At 47.1% G+C, this 20,826-nt stretch overlaps 1 long non-coding RNA gene across 1 annotated transcript; it reads left to right on the top strand.

Annotated features, from left to right (window-relative positions):
- Positions 1 to 1,264: 1,264 nt before the first annotated feature.
- On the top strand, positions 1,265 to 15,820 carry LOC142200694 (uncharacterized). The gene is made up of 3 exons (XR_012715471.1): positions 1,265 to 1,323; positions 4,480 to 4,615; positions 15,397 to 15,820. It is a non-coding gene; the product is annotated as an uncharacterized LOC142200694 (long non-coding RNA).
- Positions 15,821 to 20,826: the final 5,006 nt, after the last annotated feature.

The following is a 20,826-nucleotide window of genomic DNA, read 5'->3' as shown; positions in this document are numbered from 1 at the left end:
CCTCCACTAGTTACCAACGTAGTCCATCAACCCCCTCCCTTCTACCAACTTACCTGTCCTGGTCTAGTATTACCTGCTTTCATGGAATAAACCAGCCGTTGTCGTCTCATGTGGTGGGGTTACTAGAGTAAAGACAGGATCACATGTGCGCCAGGTTCTATGTTGTTTAAAGAGGACCTTTCACTTCCTGGGGCACATGCGGTGTAATACACCACTAGAAAACCAACAGTGTGCTGAATTCAGCGCACTATCGGCTTTCCCTTTCTGTGCCGGTACCGTAGTTCTTCACTGTCAGAAGGGCGTTTCTAACAGACAGTCAGGAACGCCTTTCTTCACAGTAGCATCTATTGCGCTGTATTGTGAGACTGAGGGGCATTGCTTATTTCCAACGATTACTTCTATGGACGAGTACTATCAGGAGGGGAGGAAGCGTTCCTCACCACTCTCACAGTACGACTTTTGGCTTTCTAGCGGTGTATTACACTGCATGTGCCCCAGGAGGTGAAAGGTCCTCTTTAAATCTGTCATGTGACCTGAATGATGAAAAGCCAGATCGCTAAAACATCGGTTACTCATGGACACCAGTGGACTCCATTGACTTAATGGGGTCAGCCGTTTCTATAGTGAAACGGGCAGAGAGAACAATCCTCCGTGCAGGACTTTTCTCTCTGTCGATTTCTGCGGCCGATGTGAATCTAACCACAAATTTAGTCCAGTGACCTTCTTTTTTAATTAATGGAGAACCAGAATGTGAGGCCGCCTCCTACTGAAAGGATAGTACCTCAGGATAGGCCATCAGTATTAGATGTGTGGGGGCCCCTGCAGATCTCTGGTGTTGTACAAACTGTAGTGGTGAGTGTAGGTACTGCAGCGATGCGCCATTACAATCTCTGTACCGGAGATATGCAGGGGTTTTACGTGTTGGGGTTCCCCTGCAGGTCTAATATTGATGGCCTACCCTGAGAAAGTGGATAACTCCATGAGGCTGGCTCCCCACACCACTTAAACACCGTGGAAGAAACGTGGCAGAAAAAAAAAAACCAATCCCATCCCCATTTTACGGTAAAATAGATGCAGCGGATACGCTGCACTGTCATGGTTTTGGAAATTGGAGCATGCCAGTTATACCCCAGGACACACCGGCGGCGGCTTCCCTATTGGTATAGTTAAAGCAGAAAGTCCACAGAGGAAACCTGTACAAAGCGCTACAGGAAGAACCCTGATGTGTTGCTGTTTTTCCAACAGTGTTTTTTTTTTTTGCTACAGGTGCTACGTGGGGCCTTAACCACAGTCATGTCAAGCTTGTGATGAACCCCTTCTTGGGTAATCAGCAATTCAATCACTTAGATGGAATCACTGACTGCAGGAGGTTGGGGGAGTCAGTGGTGAATACAGCTCACCAGGCACACTTGGTGGTCTTCGGGGGGCACGTTGTATTAATGAATATATGGGGGGGAGAACACAGGCAGCCTGCTATACAAATAAAGCAGGGGTCGGCAACCTTCAGCACACCAGCTGTTGTAAAACTACAACTCCCAGCATGTATACTTGCTCTGCTGTTCTTGGAACTCCCATGGAAGTGAATGGAGCATGTTGGGAGTTGTAGTTTCACAGCAGCTGGAGAGCCGAAGGTTGCTGACCCCTGAAATAAAGTATAGCTGCCCTAATCTTCCTTAGGGTTGCACCTGCTGTACAGGGAGAGTAAAGTGACCATGACATTTGTTAGAATTGCTAACTCATGCACTAGAAAGAGTTAATTGCAGTCATAACCTGACCACGACTAACCCCAAGTGCAAGAGTCACAGTCAAGGGTTTACACTCAGTTATGACACACAGAAAAGTAATGTCTTAAGATTTGCCCCCATCTAGTGAAGGGACTCTTTCTGCTCTAAAGGAGTTCCTGCATTGTGAGTAACCTCTTTATACAGCAATGACCATCAGTTTGGTGCTAGTGATCACTGCAGGGTTGGAGAGTGAGCAGTGCAGAATATTTATACCTACAGCTCACACAGGAGGCAGCCCCCAGGTCCTGGATCTCCCCTATCATACAGATGGCAGCCCCCCTTGCCCCTCTCAGGCTACAGATGGCAGTCCCCCTCAGTATACAGCAGGAGCACCCTAACACATAGGTGGCAACATCCAAGGTGCCGGACCCCTCCAACACACAGGCAGCATCCCCAAACACACACAGGTGGTAACATCTCAGGGCCCAAGAACAACCCCCACCCACATACAAACAGCACTGCAGGAATCCCCCATTTACATGAAGGCAGCACCCAAATGACCTAAACACAACAAAGCAGTACCCTGGAACCTCCGCCACATGCCCACAGGTGGAAGTACCCAAGGGGCCATCACCAAAACCACCTCACACACACACAGGTAGCATCCCAGGGGCCTCCAAACAAGGACACAGGTCGCAGCACCCTGGGACAGAACTCCCTCTCACATACAAGCAGTACCCCAGGACCCCAACACACAAATTCAATACCCCTGGGAACCCACACAAACGCATGCAGCAGGCCCCCCTGGGGACCCTCCCCACCATTACATGCAAGCAGCACCCCAGGGATGTTTGCTCATCCATTAGATGTCAGCAGCACCCCAAGGACATCGCCCCCCTGTAGATGCCCAAGCACACCAAGGATGCATGCCAACATAATTAGATGTCGATGGCACCCCAGGGTCTCTGCCCCTTTTAGTTGCCAGAAGTACGCCAGGGACACCTTGCCCCTATCCATGCCAACAGCATACACCATAGATGCTAATAGCACCCCAAGGACCTCCCCCTTTATGTCAGAAGCACCTCGAGGACCTCTACCTTTCTTCAGATGCCAGCATCCCAAAGACCCCTGCCCACTTAGATGCTAGCAGCATCCAAGGGACTCATGCACTCCTTCAGATGCCAACTGCACCCCCCCCCCTTCGAAGCACACCAAAGATCCCTGTCCTTCTCTTTTAGTTGCCAGCAGCACCCCATAGGCCCCTGCCCCTTCTTAGATGCCAGTAGTACCCCAAAGACCCCCTCCCCCCCCCCCCCCAGATGCCAGCAGTATCCCAAAGACCCAGTGCCCCCCATTAGATACCAGCAGTACTTCAAAGACCCACTGCCAGGGGTGTAACGATCGTGACCTGGCCCGGTGAGACACGGGGCCAGTAGCCAGCTAGAGATAGTCGGGGTCCAGTACCACTATGTGACAGCAGCAGGGGAAAGCCTGGTTCCCCGACCACTATATATATTGTAAATGAAAAGGGGCACCGGCATATTGCCAGGCCCTTTTTCAATAGACACTGGCCCAGGAGAGGTGACTTAAAATAAATAGATATACTCACCTCTCTGCGTCCTCTCCGGCGTCTTCCATCATGTGATTGAGGCCTGAGATTAGGCCCCAGCAGTCAGATGGAGCGCAGCGGCGTAATGATGTCAGTGACCCCTCATGTGACTGCTGAGGACCAATCACAGGACTCAACAGAGACGTCAGGAAGATGCTGAAGACAGCCGGAGCCAGGATACCCAGGAAAGGCGAGGCGAGTATTAGGGTTTGTTATTTTTATTCACCTACCCTGGGCCTCCGATTATTATACTCTGGGGTCTGAGGAGACCACAGTGTAGAATAATATCACTGGAGGGGGCTGTTGGGAGCATATAATACTGGGGGGGGGGGGGGAGGCATTGCTGGAGATATAATGTGTGTGTTGGGGGGGGGGGGGGCACTGCTTGACATGTAATATTGTATATGGGGGGGGGGGGGCTGCTGGGTATGTAATACTGAATGGGGGACACTGCTGGGCATGTAATACTGTGCACGCCACTGCCTCCCCTCTTAGATGCAGCAGTACCCCCAAAGATCTCCTGCACCCCCTTAAATGCCAGAAACACGTAAAGGACCCCGTCTCCCTCTATGCCAACGACTCCTATACCACCCTAAACATCAATCCAATCCACCAGACCCTCCGGGATACAGTCCCATAAAAAACTCGCTCCCCTCAGCCTAATCCAACGTGCAGTCCCAAGTAACTACATCACTCTCTCTCCTCAGCCTCATCCAATGTGCAGTCCCATGTAATTATATCACTCTCTCTCTTCAGCCTCATCCAATGTGCAGTCCAATGTAACTACATCAATCTCTTCCCTCAGCCTCATGGAACATGCTGTCCCATGTAACTACATCACTCTCTCTCCTCAGCCTCATCCAACATGCAGTCCCATGTAACTACATCACTCTCTCTCCTCAGCCTCATCCAACATGCAGTCCCATGTAACTACATCACTCTCTCTCCTCAGCCTCATCCAACATGCAGTCCCATGTAACTACATCACTCTCTCTCCTCAGCCTCATCCAACATGCAGTCCCATGTAACTACATCACTCTCTCCCCTCAGCCTCATCCAACATGTCGTCTCATGTAAAACAAACCTGTCTCTTCTCTTCCATCCTCCATTACCACAAGACAATCCTCTCTGCTTTCTGTTCTCCAGCTTCATGAGCTCGGCTCCGGCTTCCTCTATACAACACAGAGCAGTGATGGCCGAAACTCTGCCCTCCTCTGAGAGGCCACGCCCCTTCCTGTGACATCATACCTACCAGGAGCAACTCCACTCTAGTCACGACCCTGTGAGCATATAATACTGTGGGGGGTGTCACTGGTGAGCACATAATTCTGTTTTGGGGGCCACTGTGGTGCACATAATAATGTTTGGGGGTCACTATGGAGTACCTAATTCTGTTTAGGGGCCTCTGTGGTGCACATAATACTGTTTGGGGGCCTCTGTGGTGCACATCATACTGTATGGGGGTCACTATGGAGCACGTAATACTGTTTGGGGGCCACTGTGGTGCACATCATACTGTTTGGGGGCCCCTGTGGAGCACGTTATGCTGTCCCAGTATTGCTTACATGTGGGGCGTTGCGCTGCTTTCTCACCGTATTCTTGATAGCTGCAGTTGTGGGTACTAAAGCTGTATCTCTTTCAGGTATCTGAGATATTGCTTTAGCGCCCATAACCGCCACTATCAAGAATTCACTCTAGTTATGGGGATAGGGGACCACGGACAAAAGTTTGTACCCAGGCCCACAAAACATTAGTTACACCAATGGCGCTGCTCTGGGTCCAGGCACCGCCATTAATATACCTTATTTTTAACTAGATCGACTGTGCTGATACACAGACGTCCTGCACTTGGATGTAAAGTGGCCACCTCCGTTCATCAGGATCGCAGGTAGGTGAGTATTATTATTTTTTTTTTTTTTTTTAAAGCTTAGTTTTGGGTATTTTAATAGTACAAGGGGTTGTTTGGAGTGGGAAATTATAATTATAAGGAGGGGGCATTATGAACATAAGGGGGGTCATTTTTATAGGGGTTATTAGGGGACATTACGAATACAAGGGGAGGCTATATTAGGAGGCATTATGAACATAAGGGGGTAGTCATTGATATTAGGGGTGCAGTATTTATGTCAGGGGGAATTAGGGGCATACTATGAGGGGGCAATTAATTTAATGAAAGTGGCACTTGGGCTTTATTAAGACTAAGGCCTCACGTTGCAAACTGCAACAAAATAGCGCTGCAGAAAAAACCGCAGCAGCAACGCATTGTGTTTTTTTTCCCGCAGCGCTTTTCATTTTCTGCTTCCATTACACCTATAGGGAAACCATCAGTGTTTTCGTAGGTATAAGTGATATTCCAGCGATTTCCAAAACCCCAACGGTTTTGGAAATCGCAGCATGTTCACTGCCCATAATTTTCCACAACGTGTGGATGGGATTTGCTAGAATCCCATTCACATTGCAGGAACTGTCGGCTTTTCCCGTGGTGTTTTCGCCATATGAAGCCCCATCCACACTTTGCGGTAAAATAAGATACATGCTGTAATTTCCAAAGCAGTCTTGGTTTTAGAGTTAGACATTGCAGCATGCCTATGGAAATTCTGGCGGTTTCAATATAATTGAAGCAGAAAATAGAGAGGAAAGCTCTGCAAACTTTCTGTGCAAAGGGCTGCGGCAAGAAACGTGATGCGTCATGGACGCGGTTTTTCCCGCAGCGCTTTTTTGCTGCAGGACACCACGTGGGGCCTTGTACTGGAAAACTCCTTAAGCCTATTTATATTGATGATCTATCCTCAGAATAAATCATCAATAAGAGATAAGTGACCCCCTGATCAGTTGTATGAAGGGGCCATGGTGCCTGTTTATATCACACGCTGTCTGTTTATAGTGACCGTGTGGTGCAATTACAGCCTTGTCACATAGACGCTTATAGGACGAGGCTGTAGTTACATGACATGGCCACTGTGATATGTACGATACTGTGTAAACAGAGAAGGGGTCACGGCGCTTGCACAGATGTCACGATTCACTCAAACAGCTGATTCATCCCTCATTATTACACCTCAGCCACGGAGGTGTAAAAAAAAAAAAAAACACACACTCGCCTGTCCCCAGCACCCTGTTGTCCTCCGCCTCTGTCTGTTCGGTCTGATGGCAACACCTCATTTCTGGAAATTCTGTACCCAATTCCTCTTAGCGGTCACATGATGTGCAGGACTCCAAGCAAGAAGGTGCCAGCACGAGACTGAATGGACACTGGCCGAGGACAACGGGTTGCTGAGGACAGGTGAGTATGCTCTTTTATTTTAAACCTCCAGCCCGGCACATGAGTTGCTCCAATTCCTGGACAATATCTTTAAAGGATTTATCCATGTTTCTAATATTTATGGCCTGTCCTCAGGATAAGCCATCAATATTACATCTGTGGGAATCTGACAGCCAGGACCTCTGCAGATGAGCTTTTTCATTACAGTGCGGCTACAGGTAATGGTGACAATTCTAGGAGCCACGCTGCTCTCTTGCCATACAGGATGTAGCAGTGGGTTTAGGTAGTGCAGTGGTACACATCGTATGGCAGGCGAGCAGCCGGCTCCTGATATTACCTTTAGCCATCCTGTCTCTGTACAACTCATCTACAGGGGTCCTGGCGGTGGGCCCCTAAAAACAATTCCACTGGTGGGCCCTAAACACCCCAGTCCGACCCTGTGCAGGGTGGATGTGGGGTACACAATTCACTGTGGCGGAGAGATGGGTGCATGGCAAACTGTGGGGTGCCTGGTGAATTGGGGGGGGGGGGATTTTGAGCTGTGTTACTTTAATGGATGGCAGGCTATGGTTGATGCTTGGTGGATTTAGGGTAAGTTCACACAGATTTTTTTTTTTTTGCTCAGTTTTTTTCTGGGAGCCGTTTGTTCCAGCTCCTAGAAAAAAGAACGGACATGTTCATTCTTCAGACACCTCACGACATCCGCCTGAAGACACTCCCTCCTCCCAACTAGGCCCATTCATTTGGACCTAATCCGCAGCGGAGTGCGCAACTGGATGCTGGTGCAGTGCACTGGTATCCAGTCACAGCCACCTGTATTTTGGGACCGGAACCTGAGGCAGCCTCAGGTTCCGATCCAAAATACCCCGTGTGAACCCGGCCTAAGGATTGCATAAGAGGCACAAAGAAACTCCTCCATTGGCGGTGCAGAGGTGATTGACAATGTGCTTTAGGTTAAAGCCCCACATAGGGGGCCACAGCCAAAAAGCTCTGCAGGAAAAACCTCTGTGGAAACACATTGCGATTTTCCTACAAGGCCTTTCACGTAAAATGTGCAGTTTTCCTCTGCGGACTTTCTACTTTAGATATACATATAGTTTCCATGTGCTGCAATGTACAAAAAGTAATGGGGGGGATAGTGCAGTGCTTGTTAGTAATGTGGGGGTACACCGGAGGGACATGGGGGATAGTGGGATATACCTGGATGTAGTTATAGCTGCACTCGTTAGTATCGGGTCTCCAATACTGTGAAGACCCAGTGGCTATGATGGCCGCCATCTTTAAAGGTCCGGCATGTACTATTACAGATGTCGGGAAGGGATACAATTATTTAAAGGGATCCTATCATTTAAACACTTTTTTTTTTTTTTTTTTTTCCTAGCTGACACGTCGGAATAGCTGACACGTGCAGGCTATTCGTCTTTATCCGTCGTCTCCGGTCCGCCGTTCGGTAGAAAGACCGGTTTTTACTGGTATGCAAATGAGTTCTTCTGCAGCACTGGTGGGGTGGGGGGAAGCGCTCAGACAGCACTTGCGGCATCCCCGATGCTGCCAGAGAACTTTCTCCAGCGACGCCTCCATCTTCAACAGCAACCGCCTCTTCTGCGTCTTCTCTGGGGTCACACTCCGGCGCTTGCGCAGTCGGTTCTGCCTTCGGGATGCAGGCAAGAGCCGAGTGGACAGGCCGGCGGCCATTTTTTTGGAGGCCGTTACGCGTGCATGTGCAGTACGCTCCTGTTCTCCATACAACTACAGGAGCTTACTGTGCATGCGAGCGTAGCGGCCTCCAAAAAAATGGCCGCCAGCCTGTGCACTTGGCTTTTGTCTGCGTCCCAATGGCAGAGCAGACTGTGCAGGTGCCGGAGTGTGACCCCAGAGAAGACGCAGAAGAGGTGGTTGCTGTTGAAGATGGAGGCATTGCTGGAGAGACTTCTCTGGCAGCATTGGGGAAGCCCCCAGTGCTGTGAAAACTCATTTGCATACCGGTAAAAACCCGGTATTTCTACCGAACGGCGGGCCGGAGACGACTGATAAAGGTAGGAGACAAATAGCCTTTCTTAAGGCTATTCTGCCGTGTTAGTCATAAAACAATGCGTTTGAATGATAGCGGTCACTTTTTAAAGGGATTCTGAGTTTGTTCATGTTTTGCTATTATTTTGTTGTTTTGACTTTTTTTTATTTTTAACAAATTTTATTTTTTGGGCAAAAAAACTAAAAAAATAGATGTGTAAATAGTGTTTTCTGAATGTCATAACTTTAATAGTAAGAAATCCACCAATTCGCTATAACTTACCCCATCCCCACCTCTTGTGTCACCAAAGCGACTCTGACTCATCAAGGCACAACAGGATCTCTGCATACAGTAGTGGAAGACCTAGAACATGATGGAGTAAGGTTACGTTCACACTACTGTTATGCACGTCCGTTACTGTTACCTGTCATAGGATGAGAGCAACAGACATAGATGGAGTCTCCTCATCCTCCTGCGTCTGTTCCCATTGACTAGAATATTAAGAAAAAAAAACCCATTAAGGACGCCGTCTTCTGTCTCCTTTTTTCTGTCTCTTGTGTTTTTTCCGTAATTTTTGTTTATTTTTGTAAAGGAAGGAAAATGTCCGGTGCGCACAACTTATTCTTCAGTCACAAAACTAAACTTAAATGATGGGAGACTGAGGACAGATGGGAGACTGAGGACAGACAGGAGACAGCAGCCATCGTGTTGTCTACATTAGTGTTAACTTGAATGGACACTGACTGTCTCTGTCCATTTCTCTGCTGCAGTTAATGTCCGTTGCGGTCATCCATCAACGGACATTAAAGGGGCTCTTTCAGCAAAATTTTGTTGTATGAGCCCCACATATGCGTGAATAGCCTTTAAAAAAAAGGCTATTCAGGCACCGCTAATCTCATTTTAATCCCCCGTCCTGTTTTAAAATAAAACTATAAAAACATATATGTAAATCATACTTGAACTTGCACACTGGGCGGTGATGCACGATCCGACGTCATCTTCTGCCACGCCTACCTCTTTCGGCGACGCCCACCGGTCCTGTCTCTTCCCCGGCTTCATCTTCTTCCATCGGTTCAAATCCAATTGGTTGAAATCCGGCGTGTGTGCAGTAGAGCTCCCTCCGGAGCTACTGCGCACACTCCGGCGGCACTGCCATTGAGAAAAATGGTGCCAGAGTATGTGCAGTAGCTCCAGAGGGAGCATTACTGCGCATGCGCCGGACTTCAACCAATTGGATTTGAACCGCTGGAAGTAGATAAAGATGAAGCCGGGAAGACCCAGGACCGGAGGGCGTCGCCGAAAGAAGAGGTAGGTGTGCTAGAAGATGTCGTATCGTGCGCGACCGCCCCCCGTGGATGTTCAAGTATGATTTACCTATATGTTTTTATAGTTTTATTTTAAAACGGGACGGGGGTTTAAAATAAGGTTAGCGGTGCCTGAATAGCCTTTTTAAAGGCTATTCACGCATATGTGGGGCTCATACAGCAAAATTTTGCTGATAGAGCCCCTTTAACAAGGGTAGCCTGAACCCGCCCTAGGGCTGCTATTACACAGGTGTGTTTTTGATCAGAGTAGAAACAACAGCACATGCGCTAATGTGAATAAAGATCACATGTGTAATGGCACCCTAAGGCCGGCTTCACATGGACACATTTGGTTGTCAGCTGTGGTTCCCAGACCAGGACCTGGACTCCCAGCAGTATAGTTGTTTATGATGCTAGGAGTTCCGGCTTCCTCGCAGCTTCAGCGTTCCATACTGTAATGTCCGTGTGAAGCCGGCCTAAGGGTTACTAATATGTGAGGCCCCACGTTGCGGAAACGCTGCTTATTTTGTTGCAGTTTTTGGAGGCAAAGCCAAGAATAGCTACAAGAGGAATGGGAAATGTAGAAGTATAAGAACTTCCTATATCTTTTGCACAATCCACTTCTGGCTTTGAGTCAAAAAACTGCAACAAGTAAAGCTGTGTTTCCGCAACGTGGGGCCCCGGCCTAAAGGAGTATTCTAGGAATATGCTGTTGAGCTCCACTTCTACTCAGTTAGAATCTGTACGTCACACGGCCATGCTGCAGTTCAATCTAATTGAAATGAATGGGGATGAGCTGTAATACTAAGCACGGCCTCTATACAGTGTATGCCACTGTGCTTGGTAAGTAGAGAAGAGACCACAGCAATCAATATCATAGTCCCAATAATCCCTTTAATTTATACCTTCATGTAACTCTAGGCTGAGACCTCACAAAATAGGACTGATCTAAGGGCGGGTCCACACTTGCGCCCGGTCTCTGCTTTGTGAGTTTCCATCTTGTGCCCGAGAAACCCTGATGGAAACCCGGCAGCCAGTGTCCGCTTGTGAGTGGCCGTGAGCGTCTTCAAATCTCTGCGGCGAAACTGTTTTGTTTTTTTTTAACTGGACACAAAGTTGGACATGCAGGACTTTGTGTCTGGGGAAAAAAAAAAAAAAAGGTTTCGCCGCGGATGCCAGAAGACGCTCACGGGCGGACACTTTGCAAACCCATTCAAATGAAAAGTGACTGCCAGTTTTTGTCTCCTGTCCAGTTTCTCGCAAACAAAGAAGACGGAAACCTGCAAAGCGGAGACTGGGCGCAGGTGTAAACCCGCCCTAAGATACATTCAGCACACTTTACTATACAATTGTATAGTGAATGCTGGATATTACTAGAGATGAGCGAACAGTAAAATATTCTATGTTCGTTATTCGTTACGAATAGCATCTCAATATTCGACTATCGAACCCCATTATAGTCTATGGGAGAAAATGCTTTGTTTCAGAGGATCCTACCATTCGACTCAGGAGAGTCACCAAGTCCACTATTACACCTCAGCAAATGATGCCAACACCTCTGCAATGCAACTGGGACAGCAGGGGAAGCATGTCTGGGGGGCATCTAACAAGCCCAAGTCACTGTATTACCCCACTATCACAGCCTAACAACTACACACTTTCACATTCCAAAAAACCTCTATCAAAGTGGGAAAATACCTGGAAACCTTCTTTACTCCCCAAATGGATGGACACAAACCCCAATTCAAGCTCAACAAACAATAAAAAGCACCCCTTTTAAACCACGTTCTCCATGACAACCACAGATGGAATAGGCAATGGGAAATCCTTTAGTCCCCACCCCGAACTGTCGTTGTGGATGTGTGTGATGTGGTAAGACCTTCCAAAATTCACTTTTAAGGCCCTTAACATGAGCGCTTCCAAATTAAGTTACACACCCTTAAGCTGAGCTACCAGCAGAAATTGAGGCCCTTCAGGTTACTTCAGCCTTTTACCTGCAGAGTTTTAGGCCCTTGAACTTAGTTCAGCCTTGCAGCAGCAGAGATTTGTTGGTCCTTTGGGTGAGTTGAGCCTTTAAAAAGCAGTGCTTTGGGCCCTTTGGCTGACTAGAGCCTTTTAGCAGCAGGGTTTTATTTTTTGGCCCTTGGGGGAACCCTAAAACATTAATTTGCAGGCGCCTGTGGGGGGAGCCCTAAAACATTAATTTGCAGGCCCCTGTGGGGGGTATGCATGAGAAAAATTATTTCAATTAAAAAAAATAATTTTTTTTCAAACATTCAGTAGTAGGGGCTGGGGTTGTAGGAGGATGAGAAGGATGAGGAAGAGTAAATTGGTTCCTGACTGAATCTCTCCAGTACCTGGGCTATGGAGTGGATACCCAGCTGGATATCTACATCCTCACCCACGTCTCCTGCTGCTGCTGGCAGCCTCTCTCCAGTACCTAGACTCTGGAGCTGATACCCAGCTGGGTATCCACCTCCTCTCCCACGTACCCTGGTGCTGGCGAGGGGCACTGCTGGTAGCCCCTCTCTAGTACGTATAATGTGGAGCTGATACCCAGCTGGGTATACAGTTCCACGTGCTCACCAACGTAACCCGGTGCTGGCGAGGGGCACTGCTGCCAGCCCCTCTCCAGTACCTGGACTCTGGAGCTGATACCCAGCTGGGTATCCACCTCCTCTCCCACGTACCCTGGTGCTGGCGAGGGGCACTGCTGGTAGCCCCTTTCTAGTACGTATAATGTGGAGCTGATACCCAGCTGGGTATCTAGTTCCACGTCCCCTGCTGCTATGCTGCATGATTTGCTAGCTAGCTATTAATTGAGCTCTGAAAAGAGCTGTTATTATTCTCAATTCCTGCCTAAGGGCTCATTGACATGGAGTAACGCCGGGCGTGTATCACAGCCGTACACGCCGGCATTACGGCAGACTGCCAAACACTTCCCGTTCACTTCAATGGGAGCGCTCCCATTGAAGTGAATGGGAAGTTTTCGGCAGTCTGCCGTAACGCCGGTGTGTACGGCTGTGATACACGCCCGGCGTTACTCCGTGTGAATGAGCCCTAACAAAGCACTGTATCGCACTGACAGTCTGACGCCACACTCTATCACTCCAACACGAGAATGAGACGAAGATGGCCGACACTGTTCTTATGAATTGGGAGATCACCTGTTTTCGGCAGCCAATGGGTTTTTTTTACATTTTTTTCACTGCCTCCGTTGTCGTAGTTCCTGTCCCACCTGCCCTGCACAGTTATTGGTGCAAAAAACACACCAGGGAAGGTGGGAGGGGATACGAATTTTTACTGCGTATGCGGCCTTGTATTTGATTGGGAACGAATACATCGAACGCCAAGATATTCGATCGAATACCTATTCGATCGAACGGCGTCCGCTCATCTCTAGATATTACCAGAAAAGAGTGGCTTCACTCACAAAACTGCTGCCGATGTTACAAGCCGTGCGGCTTCTGGGTAATACAGCGGTTATCTACTATATATAAACAGTATACAGGACTCATATTATAAGCCTACATTCACACTACACTGAATAATGGTCATGTCATCACATGGCAGCCTTACATTCAATGAGGCTATTCACATAGCCGGGTCACGGACCGTCAAACAATGCAACGTTCTCTTTCTCCACAGATCTCTTCATACACTGACTCTATCTTATACCATCTGAAACCTTCTAAGTACAGTATATGATACATGGATACAGTGTGAGACGGCTAAATACTATCACTGGAAGGACCTCACCGGTATGAAACCTTGTAAGCATAGGAAAGATGGAAAAGGTCCTTACGGAGTATAGTAAATTGCCAGGTCAGTGTGAGACGGCTAAATACTATCACTGGAAGGACCTCACCGGTATGAAACCTTGTATGTATAGGAAACATGGAAAAGGAAAACTCCCTCACACTTTTTGCTGAAAAATATTTTTACCGCTTTTATTGTTGATTTCCAAACAATTGTTGGAATAATAATAATAAGACACATATTATCTTTATCTTATAATTCTTATGATCTAATCTTGTCCCTTTATTGTGAGATTTACAAACATTACTGAAGCCGGAGCCCAGCTATTATAAAGGTCCTTACAGAGAGCGGGGTTTAGCCAATTCACTGTGAGGGTGCGTTCACACGATGTAACGTGGAGTGCAATCTGGCACGTATACACGTGTGAGCAGATTGCGCTCTGAAAAAGATCCCATTCATTTCAATGGGAGTTAGGAACGTATACGCCGTGTTATAGGGGGCAAAAATGGTCCCTACAAATGATGGGAAATAGACGGCTCACATAGAGTTGGCTAAATACTATCACTGGTGAGGACCTGGTCCCTCTGGAGTACGGGATTTAGCCAATTCACTGTGAGCTGGCTAAATACTATCTCGGTTAAGGACCCGACCACCAGGCGGGAAAAAGGTCCTTACCAGTAAGGGGAAATAGACAACTCACACTGAGCCGGCTAAATACTAGACCTGGTAAGGACCAGGTCCCTACAGCGTCTACAGGGGCGTAACTACCATAGAGGCAGCTGCCACAGGGCCTGGGCCATTAGGGGGCCCGGTGACAGCCGCTACCGCTGCATTTTTTTTTTTTTTTCTTTATAGGCTGTTAGGGACCCTATTCACTTGCCGATTCTGGCTGGGCTGGGATCGGTAAGTGACACTGCGGGCCCCACAAATACCATCATTATACTCGGGGGTCTTTGCAGACCCCCGAGTATAATGATCAACGGACCGGGAGAGGTAATAAACATAAAAAACACTGTTACTTACCTCTCCACGATCCTGCCAGGCCTCCTTTCTGACGTCTCTGACGTCACATGAACCCGGCCTGCGTCCCGGGTCATGTGATGTCTGACGTCATTTCAGAAGAACGGCAGCGGAGAAGACAGCGTAGGAGCCGGGGACAGGTAAGAAACAGTAATTTTTTATGTTTTTATTCTCCTGGGTCTCCGATTATTATACTCTGGGGTCTTTTCAGACCCCAGAGTATAATAATTGTTTATGGGTGTCCACTACTGTGTGCAGGGGCCACTAAGGGACATAATTCTGTGTGCAGGGGGCAGTAAGGGACATAATAGAGTGCGGAGGAGGGGGCCGGTCGAGGTCTTCGACGTCGGTGTCGTTCGGGGGGGGGGGCGGGCATGTCAAAAGTTCGCCACGGAGCCCCGCCATTCCTAGTTACGCCACTGGGCATCTAGTATTTAGTCACAACCGTTCAGGCTGTGTGTGAGCATGATAGAGGGGTTCAGGTTGTGTGAGGTGGGAGAGGTGCAGGATGTGTGACAAATGGGTCAGTCTCATGAAGGGAACACTTAAATAACATATGGGGGGGGGGATTTATTGTTTTACATGGGGCTTATGTCTCTGCTGTCACATCAAATTCCGGAATGTCCTTTTTTTTTTTTTTTTTTTTATACATTTGACTAAAAATAAACCTCAAAACAATGTTTAACTAGGTTTTTGTTTGTTTCTAGGTTTATGTGAGATCTCAATGGTGTGAAGACTCCACTACAAGATCATTAGGTGCCAGTGCTCTAGACCAAGCGATGTGCCCCCTAGTGATCAAATGTCTCAACCGGACTCCTCCAAATAGGCAACACTTATTTTATAAACCTTTATAAGGCTTTGTTTGGAGCCTTCAGTAAAAGTTATTTGATGGTCCCCTCAGTGCCCCCACACTCAGGAGAATGTCCCCTTCACTGCCCACATGTAATATAATGGCCCCACAGCGAGCAGCATGTTATATAATGGCCCTTACTCTGCCTCTACATGTATGCAGCCTGCAGTAGAAGTGCCAATATTTTGTAATGCATTACATTAGGGATAAGGCCCCCTGGGGGGTATACCTGGGTCTGCAAAAAAAAAAAAGCCCTATGCACCCCCATACACGGAATTAGAAAAAAAGTTATGGGTGTCATAATATTGGCACAGTTTTGGGTTTTTGTTACGGGGTTAAAATGTAAATAAAACCATATAAATTTGTTTTCCCTGGAATTGTACCAAAACATAGAATACAGGTGACATGTCATTTTTGGCTACAGAGTAAATGCCATTAAAACAACAATAGCCTCCCATGCCTGCGTTGTAGAGGTGGCTTTCCGACTGCAGAGCAAAGAGCAACGGCTGGACTATTGCGTACTGCGGCAGAGTCAGAAAAGAGGGAGGAGCTGTCTTACTGGAGGAAGTCTGGAAGTAAGAGAGAGGCAAGTATGATGGGGCGGGGGGCGGTGGGCTTATTATGCTTGGTTCACACATCAGTATGCCATCCGTCCGTTTGAATTCAGTTTGAGACTTAAAACGGATTGATGCACATACTGATTGCATACTGATGTGTGAACCAAGCCTTAGTTGAGAAGGTCTAGTAGTGGTCAGGATAGCTAGAGAGACGGAGGGGGAGGTAGTGCAAGTCAGCGTACACGTACCATGATGCATTAGCTAAGGCTGCTTCACATCTGTGTTCGGTATTCCATTTGGAGAGTCCGCTTGGAGATGCCCTCTGAACGGAATATTGAACGCATTAAAAAGCGATGAGCAATGAAACCACACGGACCCACAGGCTATAATGGGGTCTGTGTATTTTCCGCACGAATCATGCAGAGAGAAAAGTGCTGCTTTCCCCCAATGGAAATATTGCAGGTGTTAATCCACCTATTGCTAGTAACAACGAATCCCAGTGCAGTGTAGGCACGACCCCTCAGGATCTGACACTAGCTGTTACCCCGGCCCCATCAGATGTCCATTATTAAGTATATACTATATAATCTTTTAACATGATGTGGTCTAGAATTCCGTTCCCCCGCCTCTCCCCTTCCTATTCCCATTCCTTGCTTATTTGGGTCTTCCCCTCCTCCTTGGTCTTTCTTTTGTAAGGTTTTACATTTTTTTACCTTAAATTATTATTATCTTTTTGATACTAAATATGAAATTAAAAATCAATTTTTAACTAAAAATATTCATTGTCCTGTTTTCATTTTCGTTTTCTCTGTGGTCTATAAAAAACTTTCATCAAACAGGTTTTCTAGGCTGATGGCCCCCCCTCCCCCTTAGGATAGGGTCACCAATATTGGATCAGTGGGACTCAGCACTTCCAGCCAGTCTCCAGTGCTAGAACCTAGAAGGCTCTGTAGACTGTATGTTGGCGGTGGTTAATACTACAGCTCTGTTCACTGTATATAAGCAGGGTAGAATACTACAGCTCTGTTCACTGTATATAGGTGGTGGTTAATACTACAGCTCTGTTCATTGTATATAAGCGGGGTAGAATACTACAGCTCTGTTCACTGTATATAGGCGGTGGTTAATACTGCAGCTCTGTTCACTGTATATAGGTGGGAGTGAATACTGCAGCTCTGTTCACTGTATATAGGCGGGGGTGAATACTGCAGCTGTGTTCCTAGTTATTGGGGGCAGGGCTGTAGTGCTCCGGCACCACCGCTATACCAGGGACACAGATGTCGGCTTCCAGCACCAGAGACAACAAGCTATTCCCTCTAGGAATAAAAAGTAGATCACTGGGGATCTGTCCTTTGGGACCCCCACTGATCACATGTCCTGTTTCTGCCCTATATGATCCACAATGTGCGCTGCTGATTCGTTCATTTCTTTGAGACAGCCAGAGATAATTCTGATCTCTATTTCTTTTCAGCAGTCCCATAGGGATGAATGGCGCAGTAGTACAAATGTAGGACCCTTGTTTTGATGATGGTGGGGGGTCCTAGTGGTCAGGATAGATTAGTGTCAGAGCTGTGGGGAATGGCCGCTGTAATAGGTACTAAGCTTAAAATAAAACCCTGTAAATAGGATTATGCCATGAAAAGTATTTATCTGTTCACAGGATAGGCGACAAATATCTGATCGGTGTGGGTCTGACAGCTGCGTCCCCCACCGGTCCCGAGGGGACATGGGCGTGGAAGTGGATACCCAGCGGGATGTCCACTCCAAAGTCCAGGTACTGGAGAGGGGCTGCCAGCAGTGCCCCTCGCCAGCACCATGGTACGTGGGCGAGCACGTGGACGTGGATATCAAGCTGGGTATCCACTCCAGAATCCATGTACTGGAAAGAGGCTGTCAGCAGTGCCCCTCGCCAGCACCAGGGGACGTGGATACCCAGCTGTATATCCAGTCCAGAGTCCAGGTACTGGAGAGAGGCTGCCAGCAACCAATTTACTCTTCCACATCCTTCTCATCCTCCTCCTACAACCACAGCCCCTACTACTGAATATAGTAATATTTTCTGTTTTTTTTTTTAATTAAAAAAACATTTTTCATGCATACCCCCACAGGAGCGTGCAAAATCTTTTAGGGCTCCCCTCCAAGGGCCTGCAAAACAATTTTTTAGGGCTCCCCCAAAGAGCCTGCAAATTAATGTTTTAGGGCTCACCCCAAGGGCCTGAAATCTAATTTTTTAGAGGTCGCCCCAAGGGTCAAAAAATGAAAAACTGCTGCTGCATGGCTCTAGTCACCCCAAGGGCCAAAAAATGAAATGCTGCTGCTGCATGGCTCTAGTCACCCCAAGGGCCAAAAAATTAAAAACGAGAGCCATGCAGCAGCAGTCACCCCAAGGACCAAAAGCACTGTATTTTAAAGGCTCTACTCATTCCAAGGGCCAAAAGCACTGTATTTTAAAGGCTCCACTCACTCCAACAGCCAAAAGCACTGTATTTTAAAGGCTCTACTCATTCCAAGGGCCAAAAGCACTGTATTTTAAAGGCTCCGCTCACTCCAACAGCCAAAAGCACTGAATTTTAATGTCTCCACTCACTCCAACAGCCAAAAGCACTGAATTTTAATGGCTCCACTCACTCCAAGGGCCAAAAGCACTGCTTTGTAAAGGCTCTACTCACGACAAGGGCCAAAAGCATTGTATTATAAAGGCTCCACTCATTCCAACAGCCAAAAGCACTGTATTTTAAAAGCTCTACTCACTCAAACAGCAAAAAGCACTGTATTTTTAAGGATCTACCGACTCCAACAGCCAAAAACACTGCTTTTGCAAGGCTCTACTCACTCTCAGTGCCAAAAACACTGCTTTTTAAAGGCTCACTCACTCCAACAGCCAAAAGCACTGCATTTTAAAGGCTCCACTCACTCCAACAGCCAAAAGCACTGAAGTTTAATGGCTCCACTCAATCCAACAGCCGAAAACACTGTATTTTAAAGGCTCTACTCACTCAAACAGCAAAAAGCACTGCATTTGAAAGGGTATACTCACTCCAACAGCCAAAACACTGAATTTTAATGGCTCTACTCACTCCAACAGCCAAAAGCACTGTATTTTAAAGGCTCTGCACACGCCAATGGCCAAAAGCACTGTATTATAAAGGCTCTACTCTCTCCAACAACCAAAAGCACTGTATTTTAAAGGTTCCACTCACTCCAAGGGCCAAAAGCACTGCATTTTAATGGCTCCACTCGCTCCAACAGCCAAAAGCACTGCATTTTAAAGGCTCCACTCACTCCAACAGCCAAAAGCACTGTATTTTAAAGGCTCTACTCACTCAAACAGCACTGTATTTTTAAGGATCTACCAACTCCAACAGCCAAAATCACTGCTTTTGCAAGGCTATACTCACTCTCAGTGCCAAAAACACTGCTTTTTAAAGGCTCACTCACTCCAACACCCAGAAGCACTGCATTCTAAAGGCTCTACTCACTCCAACAGCCAAAACCACTGTACTTTAAAGGCTCCACTCACTCCAACAACCAAAAGCACTGTATTTTAAAGGCTCCACTCACTCCAACAGCCGAAAGCACTGTATTTTAAAGGCTCTACTCACTACAACAGCCAAAAGCACTGAAGTTTAAAGGCTCTACTCACTCCAACAGCCAAAAGCACTGTATTTTAAAGGCTCTACTCACTCCAACAGCCAAAAGCACTGAATTTAAATGGCTCCACTCACTCCAACAACCAAAAGCACTGTATTTTAAAGGCTCCACTCACTCCAACAGCCGAAAGCACTGTATTTTAAAGGCTCTACTCACTCCAACACCCAGAAGCACTGCATTCTAAAGGCTCTACTCACTCCAACAGCCAAAAGCACTGAAGTTTAAAGGCTCTACTCACTCCAAGGGCCAAAAGCACTGTATTTTAAAGGCTCTACTCACTCCAACAGCCAAAAGCACTGTATTTTAAAGGCTCTACTCACTCCAACAGCCAAAAGCACTGCATTTTAAAGGCTCTACTAACTCCAACAACCAAAAGCAATGTGTTTTAAAGGCTCCACTCAGTCCAAGGGCCAAACGCACTGAATTTTAATGGCTCCACTCACTCCAAGGGCCAAAAGCACTGCTTTGTAAAGGCTCTACTCATGACAAGGGCCAAAAGCATTGTATTATAAAGGCTCCACTCATTCCAACAGCCAAACGCACTGAATTTTAATGGCTCCACTCACTCCAAGGGCCAAAAGCACTGCTTTGTAAAGGCTCTACTCACGACAAGGGCCAAAAGCATTGTATTATAAAGGCTCCACTCATTCCAACAGCCAAAAGCACTGTATTTTAAAGGCTCTACTCACTCAAACAGCAAAAAGCATTGTATTTTTAAGGATCTACCTACTTCAACAGCCAAAAACACTGCTTTTGCAAGGCTCTACTCACTCTAAGTGCCAAAAACACTGCTTTTTAAAGGCTCATTCACTCAAACAGCAAAAAGCACTGCATTTGAAAGGCTCTACTCACTCCAACAGCACTGCATTTTAAAGGCTCTACTCACTCCAACAGCCAAATGCACTGTATTTTAAAGGCTCTAGTCACTCAAACAGCAAAAAGCACTGTATTTTTAAGGATCTACCGACTCCAACAGCCAAAAACACTGCTTTTGCAAGGCTCTACTCACTCTCAGTGCCAAAAACACTGCTTTTTAAAGGCTCAATCACTCCAACAGCCAAAAGCACTGCATTTTAAAG

This window comes from Leptodactylus fuscus, chromosome 4 (assembly GCF_031893055.1).
Source record: "Leptodactylus fuscus isolate aLepFus1 chromosome 4, aLepFus1.hap2, whole genome shotgun sequence".
Taxonomy (NCBI): Eukaryota; Metazoa; Chordata; class Amphibia; order Anura; family Leptodactylidae; genus Leptodactylus; species Leptodactylus fuscus.
This window is presented reverse-complemented; position numbering and strand designations above follow the sequence as displayed.